Source organism: Cupressus sempervirens, chromosome 8 (genome assembly GCF_028749045.1).
Source record: "Cupressus sempervirens isolate cs-2001-9-10 chromosome 8, ASM2874904v1, whole genome shotgun sequence".
Taxonomy (NCBI): domain Eukaryota; kingdom Viridiplantae; phylum Streptophyta; class Pinopsida; order Cupressales; family Cupressaceae; genus Cupressus; species Cupressus sempervirens.
The window spans coordinates 467,474,626-467,484,796 of record NC_143125.1 but is presented as its reverse complement, the minus strand read 5'-3'; the positions used below and the strand labels follow the sequence as shown (position 1 = coordinate 467,484,796).

Genomic DNA, 10,171 nt, shown 5'->3' with positions numbered 1-10,171 from the left:
ATCGGTAAAGCTTGGTATAGATCACCACAGAAGATTGTGTCTAAGCCTCCAAAGTGAACAGTAGGTTTTAACATGATGTCACGTAGACGTAAGTCAATGTATCGTAAGAAAGTCGATCCTACCAAGGATATCTCATCTATGAGCAGAACTTGTAATTGGCAGTAATGCTTGCACATTTTGTCCACTACATCACTGTTTAAAGGGATGAATTCAGACTTGTTGAATGATATGTGTAATGCTGAATGTAGTGTGACACCTCTGATGTTATTGGCTGCTTTTCCTATATATGTTGCAATCGGTCCCTTTGGTTTTTCAAGGTCATTGTTGATGTCATTACTATAGAGACGGATGAGTGCATGGTGTATTGCCTTTGCAGTAAATGTTTTGCCCGTGCCAACACCCCTTGTTAGGAAGAGATTCACTTGTGTTGATATATTTTTTTGTTTTTTCATTATGATGTCTTTAACTATTGTTTGTTGTTCATGATTAAGCATTCGACGTATTTTGAAGTATTCAAGGTTATTCATGATCTAAGGTTGTTTGCCTATCTCAAATCCAACATGTGGCAATGTACGTATGTTTTTACATGATTGTATCGGGATGTCTTTAGATATATCATATTCTTCAGGTTTTTTTTCATTTTCTTCTAAATTTGATTTCTCAGTTATCCAATCTTTTGAACATAGTTCATTATCCTCTATTTCAATGTCTCCCCATGAAGTGTTCATTTTGTAACAGAATTTAGCATGATTTTTTTCAATAACTTGTTCATGATGTGCATATCCTAGTTGCCATGTGTTGAATTTATGTAATATTGTTTGAACATTTGTCTGAAATGGAACGTATAGGAGGATTTGTTCTCGGTAATAGTTGTCTTGATCAGTATGCATATTGTAATTCATAAAACGAATAATTGCATTTTTATTTTTCCTTTTAGAATGATTATTTTTTCTATATTGTGAAACGTATTCAGCAAAGCATATGTTCCATAGCATTGTAGACCGCTCAACATAGTACCATGATTACATAGATTTGTTCCATGATTGTGCAAAACATTAGACAGAAAGAATTTACTATATATTTTGAAATTGGAAGAAGAATGGTGTAATTCATTATTTGAACATTGTCAATTGTATATAGATATAATTGTTATTCAATTTCATATCCTATGTAATACATACATATAAGCATGATGATAACATGTGTGTGGCGACCATTGTTTCCAAACTTTGTTAAATTCTATAAAACTAAGTACTATTGGTTATTGGCAACGAGCAAGTGCTTTGTCCAAAATATCTAATTGGACTCGGAGACATATGCACTTGCAAGAATATAATTCATTGCAAACATCTGATATTCTCATAGCATCATGTTCTAAGAACTTGTTGCAATGAGCATGTAATGCATGATCTACAATAGCTTTGAATTTAGACTTGATCGCAATTTTTACAAAATTATACACACAAGTTGTCATAGGACATGCACTTAAAGATTCAAGCGAGAACAAGCCACCTATAAGGGCATAGCTCATCTCTATAACATATGCCTCAATGTATGGATCATAGTCTTCAATAGGCTTGAAGTAAGGCTTGACATATGCATTTGCCAATTGCTTCACAACTTTTGTATCTTCCAAAAGGTCCATGCAATTGGTGAGGAATTTTAAAACAATGTCTGCATAATGTATTGACCCTGACCTATTCTGCAAGAATTCTTCACTAGGAACATTGTGCAAAGATTTCTCAACATTTGAACACTCAATTACAAAAACATTTTCCAAATGTATAGTTTCAATTGGATTACTAATTGGAAAATCCCATTGGGGACCTGGGCTTGGAATAAAAATTCGATCACACATTTTGACAAGGTCAAATCTGCCACAATTTGTTAAACAATTAGACAAGAGCAATGTTATTCATGAAATCTATTAATGTAAGGCAAATGAATATAGAAATAGATGGACACACATTTAGTTAAAACTAAAATTTACTATTTCCACTAGGAATGGTTATTTAAAATTTCTATATATTGTTAATAGTTTTTTATAGAACATATCAATTTGATCTGTGCTTACTCACGTAAAAGCAAATAATGAGAGTTTAAAAGTGACCATTTTACATGCATACATACCTGATCGATCTACTTTGTACGTGCACTTGAAGATATTGAACACTCCTGATAAACCTAGCACATGTGGTAAAAGGAGTATAATTAATCATACTGGACTCAATTACATTAAAATTACAATATGTAAAAGAAATGCCTATATTACAAGTGTACTACATTAAATTTATGACGCAATGGACATGTGAATTAAGTTGTCTAATTGTAATGTTGTAAATGTAAAAGTAATTTCCTAAAATATTTCCAATCAATTTAATTTTTCTTATATGAAGAACAAAATATATTTCAATTATTTTGTTGCCTATTTGGATATACACCATTTACCATGATTGTGGAAAATATTAGACGGAAAGAGTTTCCTATATATTTTGGCCTCTAGAGAGTGTTCTTCTTTGCTTGGTCCAGATGTTTTGGCTTGGGGCGGTACCTTGTTTGGTAAATATCATGTCTCTGTTGGGTATCAAGAGATAACTAGACAATTATTTGGGGATGCTGAAGTCCCTTGGTGGAAGCAAGTTTGGAATAAAGTTTCTTGGTCCAAGTGCAATTTTTTCATGTGGCTAGTGGCTCACAACCGTTGTCTTACCTGGGATAATCTTTGTAAACGTGGATTTCAGGGCCCCTCTTATTGTGTTTTGTGTGGTAATGGAGAGGAGTCTGTCTCCCATCTGTTCTTCCATTGCTCCTACTCTACTCAGATATGGCACCTTTGGTGGAGCGCTTGGGGTTGCTCTTGTCGGCATGCTTCCTCTTTGCCTGAGTTCTGGGCCCGCTTGGGTACTGATCCCTCCAAGTCTTATTTTCTCCATGATACTTGGATTGCTGGCCCATCTTTTATGCTTTGGCATATCTGGTTGGAGAGAAATCGTCGCATATTCCGAGATGTTCGGCTTGGTGTTTTGCATCTTTGGTGGAAAATATCACATTCTCTTCAGGAAACTATTCTTGTGAAGTGTGAGCTTGATGGGGGTATGGATCCGATTGATCTTGCTATCTGTAATCGCCTCAATCTTCATCTACAGGATGGGGCTGCAGCTCATAGGTTTCCTTCTATGTCCAGGCAGCTTCACCATCAGAGGAAGGGTCGGGTTAACCGGGATGGGCACTGGACTCCTCCTCCCTGTGGAGTTTTGAAAATTAACACTGATGGTTCTTCCCGTGGGAATCCTGGTCCGGCTGGTATTGGCGGAGTGGCTTGTTGTAGTTCTGGGGATGTTAAATTTTTCTTCTCATTTCATAAGGGTGATTATACTAACAATCTCATGGAAGCTCAGGCTATTTTATATGCTGTGGAACAATGTTGCTTGCGGGGATGGAGTAAGATTATCTGTGAGTCTGATTCCTAGGTGGTGGTGAACATGCTTTCTTCGCAAGAGCTTGAGGATGTTAGTTGGCAACTGGCCACTGTTGTTAAGCAGATTCTTTTCTTCTCTTCCTCTTTTTAGTTCATTAGGTTCATGTATATTCCTCGTGAATGGAATAGAACTGCTGATTGTTTAGCCAAATGGGCATCTAGTCATGATCCGGGCTGGAATATTAGGGATAGGAGGCAATTGTCCTTTGAGATGGTGCAAGAATTTGATGATCTTGTTGCTCAGGATCGAGCTCCTTGTTGAGCTCTCCTTGTTGTATTCCTTTTTGTCTTAATAAATTTTTACCCCTCTTTTTGCAAAAACAATATCAATATTGTGCCAAGAAAAACACACAATGAACACAGAAATGAAATATGTATGCTTGCAGCAGTGACTTGAAACACTCGTTAAAGAGATTACTAGACAGACTACATCAATTGTTGCATCAAAGGCTTTGATAGAACACAACTTGTAAATTCACAAGAAATGGTAAAATAGTAAAAGATCAAAGGAAACCGCACAGAACACAATTAATGTTGTGAACAGACCATTGATTAATTATTAGATAATTTAAATAAGAATACTATACAAAAGAAATAAATTAATAATATACTCAGAATTATACCAATAGACAAATTAAAGTGGGATAACTATAAACAATAAAAGAATCCCATAAAGCATTAATTTATCAAAGCGGTTACGTTATTATATGTATATTGACAAACTGAACCTAGGGGAATTGAATAATAGTAAGAGTAATGGTAATAATAGTAAGAGTAATTGATCCTTTAAATGCTTCAATACGGCCTGTTGCTAAAAGCTGGACTTTGCACAGAAATTAAACAAGATATTTACACTATGAGAATAAAGAGCACATATCAAACAATATTCAAGGTACTTATGTGTCATGCCTATCTCTACGACGCTTTCATTATGAGAGCATATTTGATTTATGTGATGCTCCATTATCTCTCTGAAAACTATGGTGGCCTGCATCACGGGGTATCCCATACACTTAAATGTCAACTATAAACTTTCAACGACATTTATTAACTTGGATCAAATTAGTTACTCAGCTTTAAAACGAAGACTTGCATGCCATTGAGGGGAAACTTTCACACACGATTGGCAGCAACAATTCAATTCTCTTCCAAGAAAACTAATTCCCAACTCATCGATTCAATTTATTTCCTGTCATTTTTTACTTTTTGGGTGTTTTATGAAGAAAGTAATAGTAAGCGAACACATACTCATAATTGTATATTTGGTCTTTTAACTATTTTCAAACATGATAGTACATTGTCAATCATTATTTGACCTTTTTAGCTGGGTCTATCTGAGTACCGTAATTGGAGAAAATTTGTGTATGACCAAACTACTAGGATATTTATCCTAAGTACTGATATTTTTGTTTTGAATAAATCGTTATTTGTACATCTTAAATAGATGGAGGAGATAATGCAAACCTGTTGTTAAAGAGCAACAATCAACAAATTGATTACTACTAGTCAGCTATAGTGGAAGTGTGATCATTTGCATTGAAATTATAAAAATTGATAGGTAACTTGGCTCCAAACCTTACCAATAAAGCAATTGAAGCCAAAATAATGGACAAATAGGAAGCTGCTGCTATATGGCTTTGCAAGATTCATGAAACATGAGGTCAAACTTTAATTTCAGGCCTTGAGTCTCAGCCTTTAGATTATCAAAATACGTAGAGTTGCTTAACAATAAGAATTTTATTTTCCCTATTTATCCAAAGAAAATATGAGTAGATGCCTACATATGTTGGGCATGTGCTAGAACTGAGAACACAATCCTTACCTTTAAGTAGAATGCAATCCCTATTAGGAAAAGATTGGGTGCCATTCCTGCACACTAGATCTGGCAGAGTGAAAGAAATTATATGTAATTCTCTTGCAAGGCTTGAGTTGAATCTTCCGATCTTCCTAAGTGGTAGCAAGGCATTAATAGAAATTTCTTATTTACTTACCATGAGGAGAACACGCCTAATCATATCCATTAATGGATGACAATACAACTGATCCACATAATCACGATACCCCAACTTAGAATTATGCTTGTTAAACAAATCTAATCAAAAACGTGAGTACCAAAACCACTGGATATATAAAACATATGCCGCTGAGAGTCGACACTTCCATGAAAATAATTTCTTGTATAGCGTATAAGATAGAAGTTCTACTGAAGCTTCTCATTACTTCTGAGAGGAAAATATCTTATCCTTTTTACTATTAAACCACCTATAAACATCTTTAAATGCAAATGGTGGTAGGAAAGATTTGTAATATATTCTGAAACCACTTAATAAATGATAGAAAGACACAGCAATGTTCTTTTGCCAGCTGTCCAAAACTCAAGTTGAATTCAAAGTGGGCCTTATCTTTCGTCTCTGCAAATAGTAAACAATGACTGGATATCTACACTCATCTTTTCCACAACACAGAGTTAGCTAAAACAGTAAGATGTATTTATTTTCTAGATATCTACCTCTGCTAAGAAGCATGCATCTGCCTCCTGGCTCTTTACACCAAGAATTAAATGTTCATATGAACAACTGCGCAGGCAATTTAGTAGATGATGAAAACAAAAGTAATATCTAAATATTTCATATATAATTTAAACTTTACACATAAGCAAAATCAAAATATATAGTAATATTCTTTCCTTTGCTATTGTAAAAATGACATTTAAAAGATATTTAGTCTGCAGCGATGCCTGCAACTCGTTCAGCCACCATACAAATTGATCGAAGCTTTCTAGACATATTATCTAGTCATAATTCGATGCCTTAAGTGCTCTTTCTCCGTCTGAATCTCGCTAGTTCTCCGTAGTGGGGGAGTAGAAAGACAGAAAAAGACCAAAATACTCTGAGGCTGGCGGGATCCCATACTCTTTCAACAGACGAGATGGATATACACCGAACACTGAGAATATGGCAAAATGAAAACATTAAACATTAAACATTGCCACTTAGATTATCTAAGTTCCGCCAGAAAGGCACCACCTACTACTAGCGAGAGGTCCATCCATAAGGATGTGCGGTAAATGAACTACACTTTTTCATCAGAAGAACCAAATCTTAAAAGCTTTTAGTGATGCAGATCTTAGCATCCACTTGGCTTCTCTGCGATATTTTAGGATGGAGAAAGCAAACTGTAAAGCAAGACAATCCTTATAAATATCCAAGAACCATCACCATACAGATATATAATCTAACCTTAGCCTTATGACAACATATTCATCAAGCTAACCTTCAAAGACTAAATAATCAAAATACAAACATCCCATTTGTTCTGTATATTAATGAAAAAAGCTTAGTTACCGATTCGGGATTTTTTTTTTTCCCCGATTAGGATTCGTGGGGGATTCGTGAATATATATATATATATATATATATATATATATATATATATATATATATATATATATATATATATATATATATATATATATATATATATATATATATATATATATATTTATTTATTTATTTGTTTCTCTCATTTATTAGTATATATAATGCATAAAAAGGTCATTTTAGCACTAGAAAGCAAAGAAATATATTTTAAAAAGTCATATTAAATAACTTAGACTCACTTAAACCTGTCGATCCTTGAGGATTCATGCTGGATCCTTGAGGATTCGTGTCTGGATTCATGCAGATCCGGGCAGGATCCTTGTTTTACACAGTGGATTCGTCAGGATTCGTGGGCCATGAATCCGGACGAATCCACTGTGTAAAACAAGGATCCTGCCCGGATCTGCACGAATCTGGATCCGGATCGGACCCGAATCCGGATCCGGCCTCTAGGGCACAAATCTGGTAACTAAGGAAAAAAGTCACTTGATACCTCCTTTAAGACCAAGTGATCTAAGCTTAAGGCAAATAACCTATTGTCACATGAGGTCCACCTCAAAATATGCAAAGCTACAATAGGATGATAAAGCAGAACAGAACCCCCAAAGTCTAGAAGGAAAGAAACCAGCCATGCATTAAACCACCATCAACAATTATCCTATTCACCACTGATCCATATTTACGATAGCTCCCATGAAATCAGTTCAACAAGGAACAACATTGAATCCGTTACGATAAGACACAGCAGAGAAATTACTAAGCGGAGTACATATATAACTATCATCATCATCTAATTAATCGATTGTGAGTCTGAAATAATCATAAGCAAATCTAATCTATACTGTATAAAACACATATAGTCCCACAAATTCCATACAAATCTGAATCAATTCCCAGCCAAGGAAATCATATATAAATCAATACTGAACAAGAACTAACAAATAAACCAACAAACACCATATGTATGTGCATATATAATAAGAACTACAAAGTTATATTAGAGTACGCAATTCCATATACAAATATAAAATCCCCCATCACACCGAAATCCAAAAAAGACCCATATCACAGAAAGACCACAGCACTTAGAAAAGCCAAGAAAAAACAACCATGGCACCCGGCATGCAAAAAAAGAAAACTTGCTTACCTCACAAGAAGGAAGACCACTCTCACTCTGCAAATTCTTCTTTTTCAATCTGATAACCATGCAGCCATGATGAAACCTCTATTTGTAACTTGTCAAAGCCGACATTGACTATGACCGCACCATTCCTTAAGAGATCTTGCAATGTACGAAAGATTTCAAAATTTAATTGATCCACTGTTTATGCAGTCGACACTTATGCATGTACAGAGATACCCATGTTCAGACAGTCCAAAGTTAATATTAAAATATGTTCCTCTGACACAAGTATTAAATAGATATGAATTTGGACAGACCTAATCTACTATTTTCAAAAAATATCAATGCTCAACACTCAAGTTTCACATCCTACTTTTCCCAAGTCTATACAATCATCACAAAATGTGATGATAAATTCACAGAATTTAAGGGCGAGCTGCCACACACATTTCTAAGAGGCATGAATTAGATGCTTTCAAGATTGTACCTTTCAACCTATTTTCCACTAAGACCACTCCTAGTAAATGCAGTTGTCACATAACATTAAGTAGAGTAGAGATGTGTCTTTTCTAAGCACTAACTTTACATCTTCATTTTTATTGACGACTTCCATAAAGCAAACAAAAAAACACAATTGCCAAATGAAAAGTTTTTAAAAATTTCCCAACACTGACTGTTCATGGTACAAATCTATGTAAAAATTGATCAAATCAAATTGATAAAATAAAAAATTCCAAAAACAGTATGCATGCATCATATTATATCATTGTTTTGGAAAAAATAAATTGATTTCATTGGACATCAGAAAAAGACAAAAAAGACACCCACCGGATGCTATAGTATCCTGCCTACGGCAGGAACTAATAAACATAACAAAAATCATACTAGAGATAGAAGCTTTAGCCATCAGATTTGAACTTGCTTGATTCCCATTATTCATGGTGATGTTGGAGCCAATGCTGGAAAAAAACAATTACTGTTACATTGTTGAAAGAAAGACCATTATTCATGATGATGTTGGAGCCAATGCTGGAAAAAAACAATTATTATTATATTGTCCATGGTGAAAGAAAGACATGTGCCATGCCCTCGACTTCGTTGGAAGAGTAGGATTACATGATAATATCATTGCCGAACGAGGGTCGAACAATTTTATGTTTTAGTGCTATACATTTCTTTAAACCACTTGTGCGTTCTAACCCTTGTATGCCATTCCGAATTCAAAATCATATACTCTTTGTATTTATACTCTTTTGTATTTATGTATGCCTTGCAGTTGCAGTCCAACTACCTTTTGATATATGTATTCTTTAATGCTTTTCTACTCTTCTTCCAAGTGTCTAACTAGATCAGATCATGAAAGTAGTAATAGGTATCTTAATTTCTGACAGATTGTCTCTAATTATTAATCATAAGCTGTACAAGAGTTCAAATTCTTGGGTTCTTTTTTGAAGATAATCAATACTTGCATTACTGTAAGGAGTCTATAAAGGGAAAATTTAAAAGACGTGACGATGGAAGAGTAACTGTCCTCAACTAGTAGCGTTGACACCTAATATTATAATGACAAACTAGTATAAAAGAATGTCTCCTGAGCATAAATTGTCGTATAACCAATATGCATGCACACTGTATGCTTAGAGCTTCATTTACATTATTAATTTTAGAAAATATCCAATAACATCTCGGGTGATATTGCCAAATACAGAAAATACTTTCAAAAAATTAACAACACATTTTGGTGCACATGCTCACAAAAAAATTTCTAATTTCTTTCATATGTACAGCCCAATATGAACCCAATTTTGGTCATGTTATGGTTACTGCCATTTTTCCTATTTCTTGTTTCTAAATAACATAGGGTAAAACCAAATCCATGCTTGTATCTTTTCTGACATTGAGCTCCCATTCGTTCCAAAATTGGTTCCTTCAACTTTGGCATAGGGACATACACACTCAGAAGTTTATTTTTCTAGCATTTTAATGCATATCATACCCTGAGTGAGCACAGTGCTGTTTCAGATCATTTTAGCCAAGCAAGCTCCCAGAAGAGTGGTGGGTGAGGAAAGTACCAACGTAGTCATCTATATTATTCCTCCATATTCTATATCCACTTAGAGGGGTTGATCAATCTGGAAAATCATAATGAACAGAAAGGGTCTTAAGTCTTATAGACGCCCGGGGACCCCT

The 10,171-nt window shown here is 34.7% G+C and overlaps 1 long non-coding RNA gene across 1 annotated transcript; it reads right to left on the bottom strand.

The window, feature by feature from the left end:
* Positions 1-1,130: 1,130 nt before the first annotated feature.
* LOC149543260 (uncharacterized) lies at positions 1,131-8,132 on the bottom strand. Its single transcript, XR_016355612.1, has 3 exons — positions 8,006-8,132; positions 2,131-2,184; positions 1,131-1,874 (listed from the first exon to the last, which is right to left on the bottom strand). It is a non-coding gene; the product is annotated as an uncharacterized LOC149543260 (long non-coding RNA).
* Positions 8,133-10,171: the final 2,039 nt, after the last annotated feature.